Genomic DNA, 24,991 nt, shown 5'->3' on the forward strand with positions numbered 1-24,991 from the left:
CCGTGCACCAGCATTTTAAACACAGCATTTGCTCAGAGAGCCTAAGGTGTTTGTATCATCTGGTAATGACTCAATTTGTTAATTGCTGACATAATACAAGCCCCACTGAATATCTGAGCAGCTGAATAATTTAAAATATGGGTGCAGTGAAAATATTTAGCTATACTTTACATGCACGTGCAGAGAAAAATGTTAACTCTAAAACAGTGATAACTTTTATGAGAAGCATTTTTGCCAATACATGTATATTGCAAATAAGTTTCTATTCAAAGATTTAATAAATCTATGTGCATGTAAATTTTGACTGGTATGTTCCTTTAAATCTACTCTAGCCCTTAGTTTGCAGACACTACTTTAATGAGGCAACCTATTTCTCCGGGCTCTGACTGTCTTCCAGTGTGGGGAGCAAGTGGCTCAGAAGGAATCTAGGGTATTTATAGTGTAGTGTGATTGCCTTTGACTGAGGTTCACATCATTATACTCTCTTAAAAAAATATTTAAGAAAATTTCAAGTTGACTATATTGTGTCACAAATACGGGGCATCTTTCTTTAAATGTTCTGTATTACTCTTTACTCTAACAAGACAGACTTTTATGTGCATTTTATAGCAATGTTCGAGAAGCCTGTTTTCAGCTTTAGTTTAGAGGGGTATATGGGATACAAACATAATTTTGACAGTGAGGGCTAATAAATCAGTCAGGGGACATATGTAAATTTTTGTGTCTTTCTAAGGTATCTTTGTCTTTTGCAATCCAAGCCGGAATGACCAAATTACAGTTAAACTGTAACATTTTCAGACAAAGCCACAATTGGCAAATAACTCAGTCACGAGTCCAGGAATGACCCAGATAGTTCGGGTTTCCATTTGTGTTTTCAGGTTTGAAGCTGAGTCAGACCCGGAAATGCAAATGTCCAGGTTTGGTGGGAAACAGCCACAGCCTAAAAAGGTGACATTGTGCATTTGCAACGTACTACACATGACTACATTTATTTTTCTTGTGTGTGTCTTTGTGTGGGAGTGTGTCTGTGTATCTGTGCATTTAAGTGTCTTTCTGTGTGTGTGTGTGTGTGTGTGTGTGAAAGAGTAAGTGTGAGAACACTAGTGTCCTGTGTGTGTATGAGAGTATGTGTGTGAGTGTGAATATCTATGTAACTAGTTTGTGTTCATGTTCTATTATACATAGTATGTACTTATGGCCCAATGAGGTCACACGCAACATCACATCTATCATGGCAGCACCCATGAGGAAACAAGGTACTGGTTACCCAATACTTGCCAAACCTCAACTACAACAACTCAACACATGACTGAACAGGGCAACAGCCCCCACCAAGCAGGGCAGAGCCTAGATCCAGGAATCTGGTAAGGGAAATGAGCCAATACTGTAGTAGAAGGTTCTCAGCCCTGTCCACAACAGAACTGAGAGTAGGAAGGGGATTGGTACGGGGGTTATACTTGTGATATGGGAGTGGTCTGTTCTGTCCATTGTTCTAAGGAGAGGGGTCTCACTGGTCTGTATTGTCCAGAGAGAGCCAAGATATACACCTTATTATATACAGATACATTTTTTTTTTATCGCTCTCACATTTTTAAACTCTAAAATAATATTTAGCAAGGTAAGACTTTTGAATTTTTATTATTATATTAATTTATAATGTGACAAAAAATTCTGCAGCACTATTAAACCATATGGAATATAGAGGGTCATGTGAATCACCATATGAAGAAAGTTGACTCAAGTAAGGTCCCCAACTTTTTCCTTGACCAATTATTTTTATGTCTCTGAACAATTAACCCCTTAATGGTCTTTTAGCCCTTAAAGGGATAGTCTAGTCAACATTAAAGTTATATATTTTAGATAGAGCAGCAATTTTAAGCAACTTTCTAATTTACTCCTGTTATCAATTTTTCTTTGTTCTCTTGGTATCTTTATTTTAAAAAGCTGGATTTTAAGCATAGGAGCCTGCCCATTTTTGGTTCAGCATCTGAGTAGCGCTTGCTGATTGGTGTCTAAATGTAGCCATCCAATCAGCAAGCGCTACCCAGGTCCTGAACCAAAAATGGTCCGTCTCCTAAGCTTACATTCTAGCTTTTTAAAATAAAGATACAAAGAGAACGGAGAAAAAACGATAAAAGGAGTAAATTTGAAAGTTGCTTAAAATTGCCTGCTCTATCTGAATCATGAAAGTTTAATTTTGACTCGACTATCCCTTTAAACAAAAACAAATGTTTGTGTTTAATTATTTTAAATCACATTATTATTATTATTATCATTATTATTATTTGTATTATTATTGTTATTTTTATTATTATTATTATTAAATAACTGACATTTGGAGCTGTTGGGAGTATTTTCTTTCTATAATAAGAGTGTGGGGAATTTATAACCTCAGAGCGCAACTATGACACTTGTCTACTGAATAACACACTATGATGTGTTATCTTTCATTTTTAAGCTTCCTTTTTTCTGTGCATGAATACTTGCATTCAGTTATTTACTATGCAATCTTTTAAATGTATATACGTAATTATTTAAATTGAAGAATGTTATTCCTACACATGTAAGAAATCAGAAACAAAATTACAGGGACTGTATCCTAATTATAAGATTACACTGTCTTCTCTAAATCAGTAAGCAGATAATATAGCAACCAGGACACAAGTCAATAGAAAAATCTTATATATTTTCCATACTCATCAAATGGCATACAATTATAGCCACACTCAAGCAGACATATGTATTTGGACATTGATAACATTACAGTTGTATTAGATGTTAAAAAAAAGAGATTGGAGCATACTCCACCGTCTCTGAAACATGGTAGATGGAATGGGTATGTATAGCTGCCGATGGAACTGGGCTACTAGTGTTTGACGATTTGACTGATGAAAGTGTCATGATCAAGCCTAGAATTGAACCTGGGACCTGTCTCTATTTCTGCTGCTGTTCCTCCCCAGCCTGTTGTCTTACCTCATTGCTACCAGATGGCTTGAGCACAGACTCAGAATATTGGGTTTTTCTGTTTGCTGCAACTTTGGCTCTCTGATTCCACCTGCTTACCAGCTGAAACAAATCATTTAATCATCAGCCTGCTATAATTGGGAGGTTTGCTTGCAGTTATGGTCCTTGACATTGAGTGTTATACTCTGACAGACCCTCTGGTCCTGTTTCCTGAGTGAAATACAGATTTGTTGGATTTCCTGGTGCCTGATTTCTGCTTCATTTGGTGTCTACTCTTCTGGATATTCCCTTGGCACTGTGTTTCGTTTTTGGACTGATTTCCTGGCAATTGATCTTGGCTAATTCTCTATTTCCTAACGACTGACTCAGGTATTTTTGCTTGCTTGTTACCTGTTACTACAGAGTTCCAGTTTGCAGTCTATGCAAGTTTCCTGTTTGTTACTACAGTGTTCCAGTCTACAGCATATGCAAGTATCCTGCTTGTTATTACAAAGATCTGCATTCATGTCTGTTGCTACAGAGTTCCAGTCTACAGCATATGCAAGTATCCTGCTTGGTATTACAAATATCTGCATTCCTGTCTCTTACTACAGAATTCCAGTCTACAGCATATGCAAGTATCCTGCCTGTTACTACAAAGAACTGCATACCTGCCTGTTACTACAGAGTTCCAGTCTACAGCATATGCAAGTATCATGCCTGTTATTACAAAGAACTGCATTCCTGCCTGTTACTACAGAGTTCCAGTCTACAGCATATGCAAGTATCCTGCCTGTTATTACAAAGATCTGCATTCCTGCCTGTTATTACAGAGTTCCAGTCTACAGCATATGCAAGTATCCTGCCTATTATTACAAAGAACTGCATTCCTGCCTGTTACTACAGAGTTCCAGTCTACATCATTTAGTTCCAGTCTACAACATATAGTTCCAGTCTACAGCATATGCAAATATCCTGCCTGTTATTACAAAGATCTGCATTCATGTCTGTTGCTACAGAGTTCCAGTCTACAGCATATGCAAGTATCCTGCTTGTTATTACAAATATCTGCATTCCTGTCTCTTACTACAGAATTCCAGTCTACAGCATATGCAAGTATCCTGCCTGTTACTACAAAGATCTGCATTCCTGCCTGTTACTACAGAGTTCCAGTCTACAGCATATGCAAGTATCCTGCCTGTTATTACAAAGAAATGCATTCCTGCCTGTTACTACAGAGTTCCAGTCTACAGCATATGCAAGTATCCTGCCTGTTATTACAAAGATCTGCATTCCTGCCTGTTATTACAGAGTTCCAGTCTACAGCATATGCAAGTATCCTGCCTATTATTACAAAGAACTGCATTCCTGCCTGTTATTACAGAGTTCCAGTCTACAGCATATGCAAGTATCCTGCCTGTTATTACAAAGATCTGCATTCCTGCCTGATATTACAGAGTTCCAGTCTACAGCATATGCAAGTATCCTGCCTGTTATTACAAATATCTGCATTCCTGCCTATTATTACAGAGTTTAAGTCTACAGCTTATAGTTCCAGTCTACAACATATAGTTCCAGTCTACAGCATATGCAAATATCCTGCCTGTTATTACAAAGATCTGCATTCATGTCTGTTGCTGCAGAGTCACAAACTTCAAAAAACTCCAGCCACCATATCAATTTAAAAGACCTTTATTTTCTTATCCTGGGTCCAAACATACAACGTTTCAAGCCAATGTGGCTCTTAGTCACGTACATGACTAAGAGCCACATTGGCTTGAAACGTTGTATGTTTGGACCCAGGATAAGAAAATAAAGGTCTTTTAAATTGATATGGTGGCTGGAGTTTTTTGAAGTTTGTGATTGTGCTGTGGACCTGGCAAGTCTGCTGCTCCGTGCCCCATAAGAGAAAGATTCAGGTGTGCTGTTTTCCACTTATTGGATTTTGTTGCTGCAGAGTTCCAGTCTACAGCATATGCAAGTATCCTGCCTGTTATTACAAATATCTGCATTCCTGCCTGTTACTACAGAGTTTAAGTCTACAGCTTATAGTTCCAGTCTACAACATATAGTTCCAGTCTACAGCATATGCAAATATCCTGCCTGTTATTACAAAGATCTGCATTCATGTCTGTTGCTGCAGAGTTCCAGTCTACAGCATATGCAAGTATCCTGCCTGTTATTACAAATATCTGCATTCCTGCCTGTTACTACAGAGTTCCAGTCTACAGCATATGCAAGTATCCTGCCTATTATTACAAAGATCTGCATTCCTGCCTGTTATTACAGAGTTCCAGTCTACAGCATATGCAAGTATCCTTCCTGTTAATACAAAGACCTGCATTCCTGCCTGTTACTACAGAGTTTCAGTCTACACCATACGTTTCCAGTCTACAGCCTATAGTTCCAGTTTACAGCATATGCAAGTATCCTACCTATTATTACAAAGACCTGCATTCCTGCCTGATACTACAGAGTTCCAGTCTACAGCCTATAGACTTTGCCTTATATAATTTGTATATCTCTGCATTGCTAATTATCCTATCAATAAAACCATCACCTTTATTTCCTAAAACCTTGTACCTATTTAATTATGCCAAAAAGGAGACTCACGCAGACAAAACACAACTTTAACCCCAGAACCTGACACCTCTGCACAACAGCTCCCAACTCCTGAACCTGCTCCCTTGCAGAGTAAGGGAGTCCTCATCCAGGCGGCGCTGAAGAAGTGTTCCATCTGGGCGATGTCATCTTCCAAGCGGCGTCTTCAATCTTCTTTCTTCCGGATCCATCTTCATCCCGCCGACGCGGAACATCCTTCTTCCCCGATGGCCGACGACTGAATGAAGGTTCCTTTAAGGGACGTCATCCAAGATGGCGTCCCTTCAATTCCGATTGGCTGATAGGATTCTATCAGCCAATCGGAATTAAGGTAGGAAAAATCTGAATGGCTGATTGAATCAGCCAATCAGATTGAAGTTTAATCCGATTGGCTGATCCAATCAGCCAATCAGATTGAGCTTGCATTCTATTGGCTGATCGGAACAGCCAATAGAATGCGAGCTCAATCTGATTGGCTGATTGGATCAGCCAATAGGATTGAACTTCAATCTGATTGGCTGATTTAATCAGCCAATTAGATTTCTCCTACCTTAATTCCAACCTTAATTCCGATTGAAATTGGGTTTTTCTGTTTGCTGCAACTTTGGCTCTCTGGCTCCACGTGCTTACCAGCTGAAACAAATAATATAATCAGCAGACTGCTATAATTGGGAGGTTTGCTTGCAGTTCTGGGACTTGATATTGAGTGTTATAATCTGACAGACCCTCTGGTCCTGTTTCCTGAGTGAAATACAGATTTGTTGGATTTCCTGGTGCCTGATTTCTGCTTCATTTTGTGACTACTCTTCTGGATGTTCCCTTGGCACTGTGTTTCATTTTTGGACTGATTTCCTGGCAATTGATCTTGGAAATGGGGGGTAGTTATCAACATGTCTACTTTACCTGCCTTCGCCGGTCCAATACGCCCGCATAAGCTCGCCTACCATCTTCAAAATTTTGCCTAAGTTATCAAAAAAGCTGTCAAAAAGCCGCGCACCAAGTACGGGGCGATGAGCAGCAGACTGTGAGTTATCACTCATCCGATCTCGCTGCTCTTCGGCTTTTTGACAGCTTTATTGCTAGCCTGTCACTAAGCACCCACACTAACTACACTGTTCTACTACACTGTTCTACCCCCTATACGGGCACCCCGGAGCCCCCTGCAACTAAATAAAGTTATTAACCACTAAACTGCCGCTCCTAGACTCCGCCGCAACTCTTGTAAATGTATTAACCCCTAAACCGCCGCTCCCGGACACCGCTGCCACCTACATAATGCCTATTAACCCCTATCCTGCCCCCATATACCGCCGCCACCTATAATAAACTTATTAACCCCTATCCTGCCGATCCCAGACCTTGCTGCAACTAAATAGTTTAACCCCTAAACCGCCGCTCCAGGACCCCGCCGCAAACTATATTAAACTTATTAACCCCTAATCTGCCCCCCCCACACCGTCGCCACCTATAATAAATTTATTAACCCCTATCCTGCCCCTCCTCTACACCGCCGCCACTGTAATAAAATTATTAATCCCTAAACCTAAGTCTAACACTAACCCTAACAACCCCCTAACTTAAATATTAATTAAATAAATCTAAATAATATTTCTCTTATTAACTAAGTTAATCCTATTTAAAACTAAATACTTACCTTTAAAATAAACCCTAATATAGCTACAATATAAATAATAATTATATTGTAGCTATCTTAGGATTTATTTTTATTTTACAGGCATCTTTCAATTTATTTTAACTAGGTACAATAGCTATTAAATAGTTATTAACTATTTAATAGCTACCTAACTAAAATAAAGAGAAATTAACCTGTAAAATATAAACTAACCTAAGTTACAATTACACCTAACACTACACTATACTTTAATAAATTATTTCTATTTAAAACTAAATACTTACCTGTAAAATAAACCCTAAGATAGCTACAATATAATTAATAATTACATTGTAGCTATTTTAGGATTTATTTTTATTTTACAGGTAACTTTGTATTTATTTTAGCTAGTTAGAATAGTTATTAAATAGTTATTAACTATTTAATAACTACCTATCTAAAAGAAATACAAAATTACCTGTAAAATAAATCCTAACCTAAGTTACAATTAAACCTAACACTACACTATCATTAAATGAATTAAATAAATTACCTACAAATAACTACAATTAAATACAATTAAATAAACTAGTTAACTAAAGTTACAAAAATAAATAAATAAGTTACAAACATTTTAAAAAATATTACAACAAGTTTAAGCTACTTACACCTAATCTAAGCCCCCTAATAAAATAACAAAGCCCCCCAAAATAAAAAAATGCCCTACCCTATTCTAAATGAAAAAAGTTCAAAGCTCTTTTACCTTACCAGCCCTTAAAAGGGCATTTTGCGGGGCATGCCCCAAAGAATTCTGCTCTTTTGCCTGTAAAAGAAAAATACAACCCCCCCAACATTAAAACCCACCACCCACATACCCCTAATCTAACCCAAACCCCCCTTAAATAAACCTAACACTACCCCCCTGAAGATCATCCTACCTTGAGTCGTCTTCAGCCAGCCGACCACCAATGGAACCGAAGAGGAGATCCGGAGCGGCAGAAGTGATCATCCAAGGGGCGCTGAAGTAGTCTTCCATCCGATGAAGTCATCATCCAGGCTGCGCTGAAGAAGTCTTCCATCCGGGCGATGTCATCTTCCAAGAGGCCTCTTCAATCTTCTTTCTTCCGGATCCATCTTCATCCCGCCGACACGGAACATCCTTCTTCCCCAACGGCTGACGACTGAATGAAGGTTCCTTTAAGGGACGTCATCCAAGATGGCGTCCCTTCAATTCCGATTGGCTGATAGGATTCTATCAGCCAATCAGAATTAAGGTAGGAAAAGTCTGATTGGCTGATTGAATCAGCCAATCAGATTGAGCTCGCATTCTATTGGATCAGCAAATCTGATTGAACTTCAATCTGATTGGCTGATTTAATCAGCCAATCAGATTTTTTCCTACATTAATTCCATTAATATATTAATTACATTAATAGAATCCTATCAGCCAATCGGAATTGAAGGGACGCCATCTTGGATGTGGGTGGTGGGTTTTAATGTTGGGGGGGTTGTATTTTTCTTTTACAGGCAAAAGAGCAGAATTCTTTGGGGCATGCCCCGCAAAATGCCCTTTTAAGGGCTGGTAAGGTAAAAGAGCTTTGAACTTTTTTAATTTAGAATAGGGTAGGGCATTTTTTTATTTTGGGGGCTTTGTTATTTTATTAGGGGGCTTAGATTAGGTGTAAGTAGCTTAAAATTGTTGTAATATTTTTTAAATGTTTGTAACTTATTTTTTTTATTTTTTGTAACTTAGCTTTTTTTATTTTTTGTACTTTAGTTAGTTTATTGAATTGTATTTAATTGTAGTTATTTGTAGGTAATTTATTTAATGATAGTGTAGTGTTAGGTTTAATCAGGATTTATTTTACAGGTAATTTTGTATTTCTTTTAGCTAGGTAGTTATTAAATATTTAATAACTATTTAATAACTATTCTAACTAGCTAAAATAAATACAAAGTTACCTGTAAAATAAATATAAATCCTAAAATAGCTACAATGTAATTATTAATTACATTGTAGCTATCTTAGGGTTTATTTTACAGGTAAGTATTTAGTTTTAAATAGGAATAATTTATTTAAGTATAGTGTAGTGTTAGGTGTAATTGTAACTTAGGTTATTTTTCATTTTACAGGTTAATTACTCTTTATTTTAGCTAGGTAGCTATTAAATAGTTAATAACTATTTAATAGCTATTGTACCTAGTTAAAATAAATTGAAAGATGCCTGTAAAATAAAAATAAATCCTAAAATAGCTACAATATAATTATTATTTATATTGTAGCTATATTAGGGTTTATTTTAAAGGTAAGTATTTAGTTTTAAATAGGATTAATTTAGTTAATAAGAGAAATATTATTTAGATTTATTTAATTAATATTTAAGTTAGGGGGGTGTTAGGGTTAGTGTTAGACTTAGGATTAGGGGTTAATAATTTTATTACAGTGGCGACGGTGTGGGGGGGGGCAGGATAGGCGTTAATAAATTTATTATAGGTGGCAACAGTGTAGGGGGGGGCAGATTAGGGGTTAATAAGTTTAATATAGGTTGCAGCGGTGTCCGGGAGCGATGGTTTAGGGGTTAAACTATTTATTTAGTTGCGGCGAGGTCCGGGATCGGCAGGATAGGGGTTAATAACTTTATTATAGAGGGAGGCGGTATATGGGGGGCAGGATAGGTATAATGTAGGTTGTGGTGGGCTCCAGGAGCGGCGGTTTAGGGGTTAACATATTTATTATATTGGCGGTGGGCTCCGGGAGTGGCGGTTTAGGGATTAACATATTTATTATAGTGGTGGTGAGCTCCGGGAGCGGCGGTTTAGGGGTTTAACACCTTATTTAGTCGCGGCGGTGTAGGGGGGGGGGGCAGATTAGGGGTGTTTAGACTCAGGGTACATGTTAGGGTGTTAGGTGTAGACAGCTCCCATAGGAATCAATGGGATGTCAGGCAGCAGCGAACATGAGGTTTCGCTATGGTCAGACTCCCATTGATTCCTATGGGATCCGCCACCTCTAGGGTTTGAAAACCAGGTACGCTGGGCCGGAAAAGTGCTGAGCGTACCTGCTAGTTTTTTGATAACTAGCAAAAGTAGTCAGATTGTGCAGAACATCTGTAGTGATGTAAGAATCGATCTGTGTTGGACTGAGTCCAGCGGATCGAAGCTTACATCACTAAATTCTACTTTTGCCGGTATCTAGGGCTTTATAACTTAGGCGAATCAGCCTCGCCATAAATACGCTGCAGAATTCCAGCGTATTTGAGCTTGACTACTTGATAACTAGGCCCCTAATTCTCTATTTCCTAAGGACTGACTCAGGTACTTTTGCTTGCTTGTTACCTGTTACTACAGAGTTCCAGTTTGCAGTCTATGCAAGTTTCCTGTTTGTTACTACAGTGTTCCAGTCTACAGCACATGCAAGTATCCTGCTTGTTATTACAAAGATCTGCATTCCTGCCTGTTACTACAGAGTTTAACTCTACAGCTTATAGTTCCAGTCTACAACATATAGTTCCAGTCTACAGCATATGCAAATATCCTGCCTGTTATTACAAAGATCTGCATTCATGTCTGTTGCTGCAGAGTTCCAGTCTACAGCATATGTAAGTATCCTGCCTGTTATTACAAATATCTGCATTCCTGCCTGTTACTACAGAGTTCCAGTCTACAGCATATGCAAGTATCCTGCCTGTTATTACAAAGATCTGCATTCCTACCTGTTATTGCAGAGTTTCAGTCTATAGCATATGCAAGTATCCTGCCTGTTATTACAAAGATCTTCATTCCTGCCTGTTACTGCATAGTTTCAGTCTACACCATATGGTTCCAGTCTACAGCCTATAGTTCCAGTTTACAGCATATGCAAGTATCCTGCCTGTTATTACAAAGACCTGCATTCCTGCCTGATACTACAGAGTTCCAGTCTACAGCCTATAGACGTTGACTTATATAATTTGTATATCTCTGCATTGCTAATTATCCTATCAATAAAACATCACCTTTATTTCCTAAAACCTTGTACCTTAATTATGCCAAAAAGGAAAGACTCACGCAGACAAAACGCAACTTTAACCCCAAAACCTGACACATCTGCACAACAGCTCCCAACTCCTGAACCTGCTCCCTTGCAGAGTATGACAGAAAGAAGCATCAGAATGCATTATGAAGTACATAGGGTTTGCTCATAGAACTGAGGGTGACCCGAAATAGGTCATAAAATTAAACAAATAAGGCAAAAGAACCCGGACTGGGTTTTATTTAGAATTAGCCTGTATAGGTTAGAAATTGATCTAATTTAGTCAGGTCAGTGTTAGATGTGGACCTTGTTAATAAAAGCTTAATCTTCAATCTGCAGAATACTGTAGTTTATAACAAGAGCAGATATCTTTGATAGGGTCTTAACCAATGGCTGAAACAAGGACTAGTATGCTCAGGATAGGTATCACATAGCAGAGTATGCTTCAAGGAGATTGAGCAAACTTAAGGCTGTAGTAACTGCACTCTGAGCATTGTATAATAGTGCATGACACATAAGCAGTTCAAATGATTTTTGGAAGAGCACAGCGTATAGTCAATTAGCATGCAGAAGCAAACAAAGTCATTTCAGGATGGGGTGCAGCAAAGATTAGGCACAGTACCGTACTTTACACTGTCCGCAGTGTCTATAACCCCAAGGGATCCGTGTGCTGCTGATGGTTACACACGCTGTTCAGCTCCGTGAGTGAATAGCCGCCGTCACTCTGCAGAGTGATGTCACACGCTCTGGCGTGTTGTTTGTAGCTAGGGAATACAGTTATGCGAGGCAGCCGATTTTAGTAAGAAAGTCCTGTAAGAAGACAAACAGGCAGGCACACAATGAGCGGTACACAGGTATCTAGTTCCAAATGAATCTCCTGGGTAACTGCTGCAATTCTGACTGAGAGAGCAATGAGAAGCTCAGTGGATATCCCAAAGGATCAAATTACCCAGCAAAGCTAGGAGGGTGAGATATCCTTAAATAGCTTGTTGCAGTCACATGATGATACTGAAAGGGGAAGCATATTTACATAAGAGATGAAACAGGTTCCTGGCAGTATACCCCCTCAAAAGGCCCTCCCTCTTGTTCAAGGCTCAGGTCGGTCCGGATGCCGACGATGGAATGAGGAGACTAATCTGGGAGCCGAAATATTAGAGAAAGGTTCCCAAGAGTCCTCCTCAGGTCCATAGCCCTTCCAGCGGATGAGGTACTGTAGGGTTTGCCGGTAGATCTTAGAATCAAGGATGTCAGTGACCTTTAAACTAGTATCATCTGGTAGTGGTACAGGAGCTGAGTTTGAGGCTGATGAGGGTCTGACTGTGCGAAATGGTTTGAGTGAGGATACATGGTAGGTGGGATGTATTCGATATGAAGGCGGCAGATCCAAAGTAACAGCGTTGGTGTTAATGATCCTGAGGATCTTGAAAGGACCAATGAATAGACTGCCAAGTTTTTTTACTCGGAATCTGAAGTCTGAGATGCTTTGATGAAAGCCACACCGAATCCCCAGGTTTGTAATCTGGGGGCTTAGATCTTCTCAGATCATAGTAATGTTTTTGCTTAGCCTGTGCTGTCCTTAGGGTATCTTGAAGCAGAGTGAAAGTTTGGCTGAGAGTGTTTACAGTATCAGTTACCAGAGGTGAAACACAGTCATCTCTTTGTAGGATATGATAAGAGGGGTGGTATCCGTAATTCACATAGAAGGGTGTTAAATTAGTTGAGGTATTTACAGAATTATTGAAGGAGAATTCTGCAGTAGGAAGAAGGGTAGCCCAATTATCTTGCTAGTAGTTGCAAAAGCAACGTAAATACTGTTCCAATGTTTGGTCCATCCTCTCAGTCTGCCCATTAGACTGGTGGTGGTATGCAGAGGATAGATGTCTTTCAATGCTCAAATGTTTGCAGAGTTGGACCCAAAATTTGGAGGTAAACTGGGAACCCCTATCTGTTGTAATGGGGTCAGGAAGACCATGTAAGCACACCACGTTTTTCAGGAATAGATCAGCTGTTTCGAGGCATTCAGGAGACCATGGTGCGGTATAAAGTGAGCCATTTTTGAGAACTGATATACAACAACTAATAAAGTATTGTTGTTTGACGAGGTGGGTAGTTCAACAATAAAGTCCATAGCGATGTGTCACCAAGGTCTATCAGCAATAGGAAGGGAAAGGAGATAACCATAAGGGTGAGAATGAGAAGAATTGCAAGTGGCACAAGTAGAACAATTTTGTATATATTGTCTAACACTATGTGCTAGACTGGGCCACCAGAAATCCCTTTGTATGAGATGTAGAGTTTTACGAAATCCTGGATGTCCAGATAAGGGCGAATCATGAGCATAACAGAGAATCTGATCTCTGAGAGTAACAGTGACATATAACTTATTTCCTAAGTAGAAAAGACCATTAGGTCTTTTATTTAATCTTAGGTTCTTAACTATGGGATCCATCGCTTGATGGTTACTGAAGAGTGTTGTTTTATCAATCATAAGACCAATAAATGTATGAGGTGGTATAACAGTATCTAAAAATAGGCATATGATGGGGCCTGGGTCTGTATCTGGATAGGGCATCAGCTTTTATGTTTTTTGAGGCTGGGCGGTAAGTGATTATGAAATCAAATCTAGTAAAGAAAAGACTCCAGCGCACTTGTCGAGCGGATAATGATTTGCTGATCTTCAGGTACTGTAAATTTCTGTGGTCAGTGTAAATGATGATTGGGTGTTTAGCACCTTCTAAGAGTTGTCTACAGAAATCAAGAGCTGCCTTGATGGCTAGTAACTCCTTTTCTCCTATAGGATAATTGAGTTTGGCTGTATTCATAGTTTTGGAGAAATAAGCTACTGGGTGGAGGGGTTCATCGGCAGACATCTTCTGAGAGAGTACAGCTCCAAGAGCATAGTCGGAGGCATCAACCTCAAGGAAATACTATTTATTAGGGTCTGGGAACTGAAGAATAGGAGCAGTGATGAACATTTGCTTAAGGTTGTTGAAAGAGTCGTTGGCTTGTGAAGACCAATCGAATTTGGTTGATTTCCTAGTAAGACAGGTAAGCGGTTTGACTATGGTTGAGAAGTCCTGTAGAAATTTCCTGTAGAAATTTGAAAAGCCTAGGAACCTCTGTACATCTTTTTTAGAAGTAGGTATAGGCCAATTGGTTATGGCTTCTACTTTATTGGTTTCCATACGAATACCCAAGTGGGAAATATGGTAACCAAGAAATGAGAGAGATTTTGTGTGGAAAAATAATTTTTTCTGGTTTGGCATATAAGTGGTTCTGTCTAAGTCTTAGCAAGACTTTTCTTACATGTCTGATATGATTGTCCATGGTAGAGAAGTACTAGCGTACAGTGTTCTCCACTACCTGATGTTTGTGCCGGGTATAAAACATAAGGTTGTATATATATTGAGCAAGCCCTGGGGAAAGCAAGCAGTCTCTAAATGTGGAGGGTATCTTAGGGGCTTAGACAATGTGTAATGGTGCTGACAGAAGTAGAAATCGCTACTCACAGGATTGTAGACTCACCCGCTCGATGGGGGAACAGCAACATCCAACCGGTCATGCTCCAAGTGCTTGCAAGCAGGTAACTCCAATGCGACCGATGTGTTCAGCGTTCAGTGCCTTCACCTCCTCGAGGCTGCATGACAGCGCAATGGCACTTCCTGTTAGCGTCGTCCAACGTCAGCTCTCAACAGCAGTTATCACTACATTGCCATCCTCCACATACTCACAGACCCCAGGGCATATACAACATCCCACGGCTGCAGGGCACTGTTAAGACAGAAGGGCTCCTTACCCCTCTCAATAGATAGAAAAAAATAAGTCCAGAAAAATGCCGCTCTGTATAAATAAAAGTCCAAACTTTATTCAGGATCCAAATCCAGTACAATTAAAAACATATGGAGGTACATCAGGGTAGGGGGAGAGACGAAATTAGTCTTACATGTTTCGTCAAGGTATAGCCGTAATCATAGACATAGATGCATACAGGTGTCACCCTTATTTACAAAGGTAAAATGTTCCCCATTGGTTAAAACATAACACACCCTTCTCCTTCCCACCCTTGCAAGAGAACAAAAGTTTTTAACCCTTAACGCTGCATAGGATTTAAACCTTCATAAATGACACAAAAGAGAACACCAAAATGTATCAACATAGAATAAATAAATAGATATATACATTAAAGTGGGTCTGTGAAGGTGGAAGGCAGATTGACATAATATATTACAACAGAGCAACTGGTAATATTTAGATACTATGAGATCATTTTTAAAAAGGATCCACTCAATAGCTGCTAGGTTGTATTAATTAACATTTTAAACCATGCTGCAGAGTACAATTACTGGATATACACATATTAGTACCATACCAAAATACATTTAGCTGCCAAATAGAAAATATATGAATAATGCCATCCTATCAGTCACTACACCTAGGATAAGAACTATTAAGCTGGATCTTTAAAGTAATACTGCTAATATATACTAACAAAACCCTCTAGCTAACACAAAGGTAAATAATTGGATAACAAAATATTATATTAGCATTCCAGATATTATTAATGAGGAAGGTGAAAATAAAATTCAAATAATTACAAGTTTAGTGGGACAATTCAGAGCATGTTGGTGACTTAAACAGAAGACCTAAGCCTCCCTATGGTTAAAGCCAAAACCAAAAAACAAAGATAATTATATATAAAAGAAGTGAACAGACAAAAACATATAAGATGTTACAACTAGAATATGTGTATTAAGTAACTTAATACCTATTCCCAAAAATTAATAATATCGTTTTCTGAATTAAATCCAAGGGGGGTTAATGTGCACATCTTATTGATCCAATAGACCTCTTGTCTGGCAAGGATAGACCATTTATTGCCTCACCTAGGGGGTCTGTTTATGGTCTCATAACCATAATAAAATGTCTGGCTAATTCTGAACAATCAATTTTGTTCTTAATATAGCCCAAATGCTCGCGTATCCTAGTACGTACATCACGACTAGTCATGGCAATATATTGTAATTTATGGTCTGTACATCCAATTAGATAAACCACAAAGGTTGTGGAACAAATGACACATCCCTTGGTGTTATATTCATCTCTGGTAACATAGGAAGTAAAGCTGGGTCCTACTTTGACACATTCACAGGCCTTACAATTTTTTCTACATCTATAAGTTCCATTATGTCTAAGCCAAGAGCTCTGACTTCTAGGGGCTCGAAGTTGGCTTGGAGACACCATATTGCCTATTGTGAGATTCCTTCTATACACAAACCTGCACCCATCACTAACCACATCTTTCAAAAGATCGTCCCCATATAATATGGGAAGATATCTTTTAATGATGTTGCATATTTGATAATATTGCATAGAATATTTTGTAATAAACAATGGTTTCCTATCAGTTTGACTTCTGGACTGCCTATTACAGCTATTGTATTTTAGAAGGCTGGTGAGATCAATTTTACTGGTATCCTCCATTGCATCATCAATGACCCTGACTGGATAGCCTCTATTCTCAAGCCTTCTCCATAAAGACTGAGATTCAGAATGAAAAGAAACATCATTTGAACTAATTCTCCTAGTTCTCAGAAATTGTCCCTTGGCAATCCCTCTAAACACATGTCTGGGATGTGAAATTAAGGAATGCAATATGGAATTTCCTGCAATAGGTTTACGATAGATATTAGTTTCTATCCTCTTAGTACACATATTGAAACTTAGTTCAACATCCAAGAAATGTATTGTATGGGGCTGCCACTCATATGTGAACTGTATATCAGAAATACAGGAATTCAGATACTCCACAAAATCTTTGGCTTCTTGTTCTGAAAAAGTGCCAATGAAAATCAAGTCATCAATAAATCTCTTGTAGTATAATATCCTCGCAGAGTAGGGGTTCATATGCCCTAGCAGGTATTTATACTCAAGCCAGCCCATAAATAAGTTAGCATATGAGGGGGCAAATTTCGCCCCGATAGCTGTGCCTTTTTATCTGGACAAAATGTACCCCCTCAAAGCGAAAATAATTATGCCCAAGAAGAAATCTTGTAGCCAAAATAATAAAATCTTTAGTTTCATCAGGATAATGTGTAAGTAGATCCAAGAAAAATCTCAGAGCCTCCAAACCCAGAGAATGTGGTATCGACGTATACAGGGCTACGACATCCACCGTTAGCCATGTCATACCCTCCACCACCTGCACAGTATCCACAAGGTTGAGTATGTGAGTAGTATCCCGTAAAAAACTGGGAAGTGACATAACCAATGGCTGCAGGATACCGTCAATCCACTCTGATAAGTGCTCAAATAATGACCCAATTCCTGCAACGATTGGTCGTCCCTTAACATCCTCCAAACTCTTGTGGATCTTGGGCAGGTGGTGGAAAATAGGTACCACAGGTTCTGAGATAAACAAAAACTCATAGGTATCCTGATCAATGATGCCCACATATAGAGCATCATCCAGGATAGATCTTAGTCTATTCTGATACAATCTAGTAGGATTAAAGCTCAGGGCTCTATATGAAGAGGCATCGCTTAATTGGCGTATTGCTTCATTCACATACATATCCCTATCCTTTACCACAATATTGCCGCCCTTGTCGGCCTGTTTGACCACTATTGACAAGTTATTTTGAAGAGATTCAATAGCCTCTCTTTCTTGTCTACTCAAATTTGAGTGGTCCATATTTGTGTTTCTGTCTAGGGTATGTAAGTCTTCGAGTACCCTTTTATGAAAGCTCTCCAGAGCTTTTCCCCTAGATTGCACAGGATAGAATTTTGACTTACTTTTGAATTTGGGAGTCTGTGTGTATACCATATCAGAATCAAGACATTGTTCATTCTCCAACGATTGGAGTGTAGTCAGATCACACATCTCACTAAAATTCAAAAGAGAAACATGTTTACCAGTGTCATCCCTCTCTGAATTTTGGGAGTCCTCTCTATTAGTACCTTCATTCCTGAAGTGTCTACGCAAGGTTAAATTGCGCACAAATTTATTCAAATCTAAGATGGTTTGAATGATGTCAAATTTCCTAGTTGGGCAGAAGCCTAAACCTAGATTAAGAACTCTTGTTTCAGCCTCATTCAAAGTGTGGTGGGAAATGTTAATTACCAAATTTTCCATTATTTCTTGGTTGTCCCTCTGAGGGAATATCTGTTTGCCCCTCTTATATTGCTGGCAACATCTGTCCCTCCTCATCCCTTTGTCTTTAAAGCTGACCGAAAAACCTGATTAGTATTTTGAGCTATATTTGATGTATTTTGTCCCTCTAGGGGTAGTGTCCCACTCAATGTACTGCCCACCATACCAGTATTCTTAGAAATAGCTCCTTGGTGTGTAGCTTGAACATTACCAGTAGGTAAACTTTTACTCTGGTAATTAGTGCATGCAACCTGGGTATTAACCTGGCTATGTTGGATCAAAGGTACATGTGAGGGTGTACTGTTAGTCATATTCTGGCCTACATTAGTATGGGTACTTTCTTTGCCCTTATCAGTTTGTACTACTTCATTCTCAGAGTTTGAGCCCTCATCATAGGAGGTGGAGAAATTAGAAAGGGAATCATCATCTGTACTTTCATTATCGTTCTTAAAGGTTACCCTTTTTCCTCTATTTCTCCTTCTCCTCCTCCTACGATTGTTCCCAGTAATGCCTAATGCAGTATCCTTGCCATCACCATTCTCATTTTCATGATTAAACCAAAATGGCCTACTGATGGCCTACTGATGTTTTTAATTGTACTGGATTTGGATCCTGAATAAAGTTTGGACTTTTATTTATACAGATCAGCATTTTTCTGGACTTATTATTGTCCATGCTATCAGAGTAAATGAGGATGTCATCCAGATAAATGACGATACAAGAGTCAAGAAGATCACTAAACAGGTTATTGATAAAGTAGTGGAAGGTGGCTGGGGCATTGCATAACCCGAATGGCATCACAAGATATTCATAGAGGCCATAGCGGGTGCGAAATGCCGTTAGCCACTCCTCCCCTTCCCAGATTCTTATAAGATTATATGCGCCTCTCAAATCAAGCTTGGTATAAATCTTAGCGCCCTGTAGGCGTTCGATTAATTCCGGTATAAGAGGCAGGGGATACCTGTTTTTATCGTACGTTTGTTCAGCTCTCTATAGTCAATTATTGGTCTGAGAGTATTGTCTTTATTCCTGACAAAAAAGATACCAGCACCAGCTGGTGAGGTAGAAGGGCGAATGAAACCCTTTTCCAGGTTTTCGTCAAGATATTGTTTGAGGTGAGTGAGTGCGGGTTCAGACAAAGGTTATACATGTCCAAATGGTATTTTCGAACCAGGTATGAGATCTATAGGACAATCGAATAGCCTATGAGGGGGTAAAGATTGTGCCTGTTTTTTATCAAACACGTCTGTGAAATCAGAGTATGTGTCGGGGATATGCTGTAAGTTAATGTGTAAAAGGGAACGTGTGGGTATACAAGTTGCAGAACAATAGTCTGAGTCAAAAGAAATAGAGCCCTAGTGCCAATGTATAGTGGGCTGATGTTGTTTTACCCAGTTAAACCCAAGAATAAGAGGGAATAGAGGGGATTGTATGACTTCAAAGATACAGATTTCAGTGTGACCAGTCGGGAAGGATAATCTTATAGGAGCTGTGTGATGCGTTATAAGTCCGGAATCAATTAAAGAACCATCCACTACACGAATTGCTAGTGAAATGTGTATTTTTATTAGAGGAAACATAGTTGCGCATGCGCTCTTTAAAGAGTAGGCGGATGATGTGCAGTGACGGATGCCTACCAGCCTAAATTTTAATAGGACGAGCTAAAAACGTGACCAGAATGAAAAAAAAACAAAACAGAAAAACGGGTTGAATAAAGAAGGTTAGTATATTGCCGGAAAAATAACTCAATTTAAAGCAATAATGAACTAAAATGATGAATGAGACCTATGTTATTTTTACCACATAAATGGAATTCTGGATAGAGACTAACTTAAGTTTACCTTCACTTTAACTTCAGTTTCAGTTGAGCCTGAAGCGATGGGCGTAGGATGTAGCATCCGCTGCATAATAAATCTACCCTTTAGTATCTAATTTGCTTTGTTCTCTTGCTATCTCTTTTTTTAAGTATACCTAGGTAGGCTTAGGAGTAGCAATGTACTACCAGGATTGAGCTGCTGATTGGTGGTTGCACATACATGCCTCTTTTCATTTGCTCACCTGATGTGTTCATCTAGCTCCCTGTACCACATCCCTGCTCCTTCAACAGGAAGGAATGAAACGAATTGGACAAAAAATAAATAAACTGGAAAGTACAGGGAGTGCAGAATTATTAGGCAAGTTGTATTTTTGAGGATTAATTTTATTATTGAACAACAACCATGTTCTCAATGAACCCAAAAAACTCATTAATATCAAAGCTGAATAGTTTTGGAAGTAGTTTTTAGTTTGTTTTTAGTTATAGCTATTTTAGGGGGATATCTGTGTGTGCAGGTGACTATTACTGTGCATAATTATTAGGCAACTTAACAAAAAACAAATATATACCCATTTCCATTATTTATTTTTACCAGTGAAACCAATATAACATCTCAACATTCACAAATATACATTTCTGACATTCAAAAACAAAACAAAAACAAATCAGTGACCAATATAGCCATCTTTCTTTGCAAGGACACTCAAAAGCCTGCCATCCGTGGATTCTGTCAGTGTTTTGATCTGTTCACCATCAACATTGCATGCAGCAGCAACCACAGCCTCCCAGACGCTGTTCAGAGAGGTGTACTGTTTTCCCTCCTTGTAAATCTCACATTTGATGATGGACCACAGGTTCTCAATGGGGTTCAGATCAGGTGAACAAGGAGGCCATGTCATTAGATTTTCTTCTTTTATACCCTTTCTTGCCAGCCACGCTGTGGAGTACTTGGACGCATGTGATGGAGCATTGTCCTGCATGAAAATCATGTTTTTCTTGAAGGATGCAGACTTCTTCCTGTACCACTGCTTGAAGAAGGTGTCTTCCAGAAACTGGCAGTAGGACTGGGAGTTGAGCTTGACTCCATCCTCAACCCGAAAAGGCCCCACAAGCTCATCTTTGATGATACCAGCCCAAACCAGTACTCCACCTCCACCTTGCTGGCGTCTGAGTTGGACTGGAGCTCTCTGCCCTTTACCAATCCAGCCATGGGCCCATCCATCTGGCCCATCAAGACTCACTCTCATTTCATCAGTCCATAAAACCTTAGAAAAATCAGTCTTGAGATATTTCTTGGCCCAGTCTTGACGTTTCAGCTTGTGTGTTTTGTTCAGTGGTGGTCGTTTTCAGCCTTTCTTACCTTGGCCATGTCTCTGAGTATTGCACACCATGTGCTTTTGGGCACTCCAGTGATGTTGCAGCTCTGAAATATGGCCAAACTGGTGGCAAGTGGCATCTTGGCAGCTGCACGCTTGACTTTTCTCAGTTCATGGGCAGTTATTTTGCGCCTTGGTTTTTCCACACGCTTCTTGCGACCCTGTTGACTATTTTGAATGAAACGCTTGATTTTTCGATGATCACGCTTCAGAAGCTTTGCAATTTTAAGAGTGCTGCATCCCTCTGCAAGATATCTCACTATTTTTGACTTTTCTGAGCCTGTCAAGTCCTTCTTTTGACCCATTTTGCCAAAGGAAAGGAAGTTGCCTAATAATTATGCACACCTGATATAGGGTGTTGATGTCATTAGACCACACCCCTTCTCATTACAGAGATGCACATCACCTAATATGCTTAATTGGTAGTAGGCTTTCGAGCCTATACAGCTTGGAGTAAGACAACATGCATAAAGAGGATGATGTGGTCAAAATACTCATTTGCCTAATAATTCTGCACACAGTGTATATGTATGCTCTATTTGAATCCCAAAATAATTTGGTAATGTCCATGGGTTGCAGACATCAGGCAGTCATTCACTGCAAATGATTTTCAACCAAGTATTAAGATTGATTATTATATTTAAAGGGCCAGAATACCCAAATGTTTAAACACTTGAAAGTGATGCAGTATAGCTGTAAAAAGCTGACTAGAAAATATCTCCTGAACATCTCTAGGTAAAAAAGCATTGCTGATGCTGATTGTCTGCTGTTCATTTCTTCATTTTTTATTTTTTTTTACCTGCAGAATTATAACTTTTCACACAGAACTAACTCTGCTGAGCTGAGGAGATTGTGAGGTAAATATCTTCCTTTTTTACATAGAGATGCTCAGGTGATATTTTCCTGATCAGTTTCAAGTGATTTAGCATATGAGTATTATGTCCCTTTAAGTTAATTTGTCCAATTACTTTTGGGCCCCTTAAAAGTGTGTGTGGGGGGGTATGTATGAAAACTGCTGTAGTTCTTAATGTTTAGTAAAATATTTTTAATCTCTTAAATTAACCCCTTAACGACCGAGGACGTGCAGGGTACGTCCTCAAAAAAAAGGCAGTTAACGCCTGAGGACGTACCCTGCACGTCCTCGGTGTGGAAAGCAGCTGGAAGCGATCCTGCTCGCTTCCAGCTGCTTTCCGGTTATTACAGTGATGCCTCGATATGGAGGCATCCTGCAATAACCTTTTTAAGCCATCCGGTGCAGAGAGAGCCACTCTGTGGCCCTCTCTGCACCGGAGATCGGTGGCTTTCCTCGTTGGTGGGTGGGAGCCAGACCGGGAGGCGGCCATCGTTGGCACTAGTGATGAGGAGGGGGGCGGGATCGTGGGCGGGGATGTCCGGGGGCGCGCATGGGCATGCGCGCGTGCACGGGAGGGCGGGAGCGTGCACGGGGAGGGAGCGGGTGGGAAACGCTACACTACAGCAAAAAGTTTACTAAAATGCTAAAAAAAGGGGAATACAAGTTTTAAAAAAATCAATCTATCAAGGTGTGGGGGTTGGTCTGTGGGGGTAGGGAAGCTACACTACAGAGAAAAAAAAAACAGAAACAAAAAAAAACATTTTTTTCTGCAAGTTGGGTACTGGCAGACAGCTGCCAGTACCCAAGATGGCCCCCAATAATGCAGAGGGGGAGGGTTAGAGAGCTGTTTTGGGGGGGATCAGGGAGGTTGGGGGCTAAGGGGGGATCCTACACAGCAGCATATGTAAATATGCTATAAAAAATAAAAAAATAAATAAAAAAACTTTTATTTTAGTACTAGCAGACTTTCTGCCAGTACTTAAGTTGGCGGGGATAATTGTGGGGTGGGGGAGGGAAGGGAGCTGTTTGGGAGGGATCAGGAGGTGGGATGTGTCAGGTGGGAGGCTGATCTCTACACTAAAGCTAAAACTAACCCTGCAAGCTCCCTACAAACTACCTAATTAACCCCTTCACTGCTAGCCATAATACAAGTGTGATGTGCAGCAGTATTTAGCGGCCTTCTAATTACCAAAAAGCAACGCCAAAGTCATATATGTCTGCCATTTCTGAACAAAGGGGATCCCAGAGAAGCATTTACAACCATTTGTGCCATAATTGCACAAGCTGTTTGTAAATAATTTCAGTGAGAAACCTAAAATTGTGAAAAATTTAGCGTTTTTTTTAATTTGATCGTATTTGGCGGTGAAATGGTGGCATGAAATATACCAAAATGGGCCTAAATCAATACTTGGGGTTGTCTACTACACTACACTAAATCTAAAATTAACCCTAGAAGCTCCTTGCATTCTCCCTAATTAATCCCTTCACTGCTGGGCATAATACACGTGTGGTGCGCAGTGGCATTTAGCAGCATTCTAATTATTAAAAAGCAAAGCCAAAGCCATATATGTCTGCTATTTATGAACAAAGGGGATCCCAGAGAAGCATTTACAACCATTTATGCCATAATTGCACAAGCTGTTTGTAAATTATTTCAGTGAGAAACCTAAAGTTTGTGAAAAAATGTGTGAAAAAGTGAACAATTTTTTTTATTTGATCGCATTTGGCGGTGAAATGGTGGCAAGAAATATACCAAAATGGGCCTAGATCAATACTTTGGGATGTCTTCTAAAAAAAAATATGTACATGTCAAGGGATATTCAGGGATTCCTGACAGATATTAGTGTTCTAATGTAACTAGCGCTAATTTTGAAAAAAAGTGGTTTGGAAATAGCGAAGTGCTACTTGTATTTATGGACCTATAACTTGCAAAAAAAGCAAAGAACATGTAAACATTGGGTATTTCTAAACTCAGGACAAAATTTAGAAACCGTTTAGCATGGGTGTTTTTTGGTGGTTGCAGATGTGTAACAGATTTTGGGGGTCAAAGTTAAAAAAGTGTGTTTTTTTTCCATTTTTTCCTCATATTTTATAATTTTTTTATAGTAAATTATAAGATATGATGAAAATAATGTTATCTTTAGAAAGTCCATTTAATGGCGAGAAAAACAGTATATAATATGTGTGGGTACGGTAAATGAGTAAGAGGAAAATTACAGCTAAACACAAACATTGCAGAAATGCAAAAATAGCCTTGGTCCCAAACGGACAGAAAATGGAAAAGTGCTGTGGTCATTAAGAGGTTAAAGCAGAAAACTGGCACTTCACTCACATTTTAATTTCTACATATAAAATCCATTGTGGTGCCATACAAAGCAAAAACTTGAAAATTGTCTTGCTGTCCAAACACTTACAGACCTAATTGTATATGCAGTATCACACATTCACATAGCTACATGTAAATATACATACATAGACACAGTGACAAATACTTACAGACCTAATTGTATATGCAGTATCACACATTCACATAGCTACATGTAAATATACATACATAGACACAGTGACAAATACTTACAGACCTAATTGTATATGCAGTATCACACATTCACATAGCTACATGTAAAT

This window comes from Bombina bombina, chromosome 7 (genome assembly GCF_027579735.1).
Source record: "Bombina bombina isolate aBomBom1 chromosome 7, aBomBom1.pri, whole genome shotgun sequence".
Taxonomy (NCBI): Eukaryota; Metazoa; Chordata; class Amphibia; order Anura; family Bombinatoridae; genus Bombina; species Bombina bombina.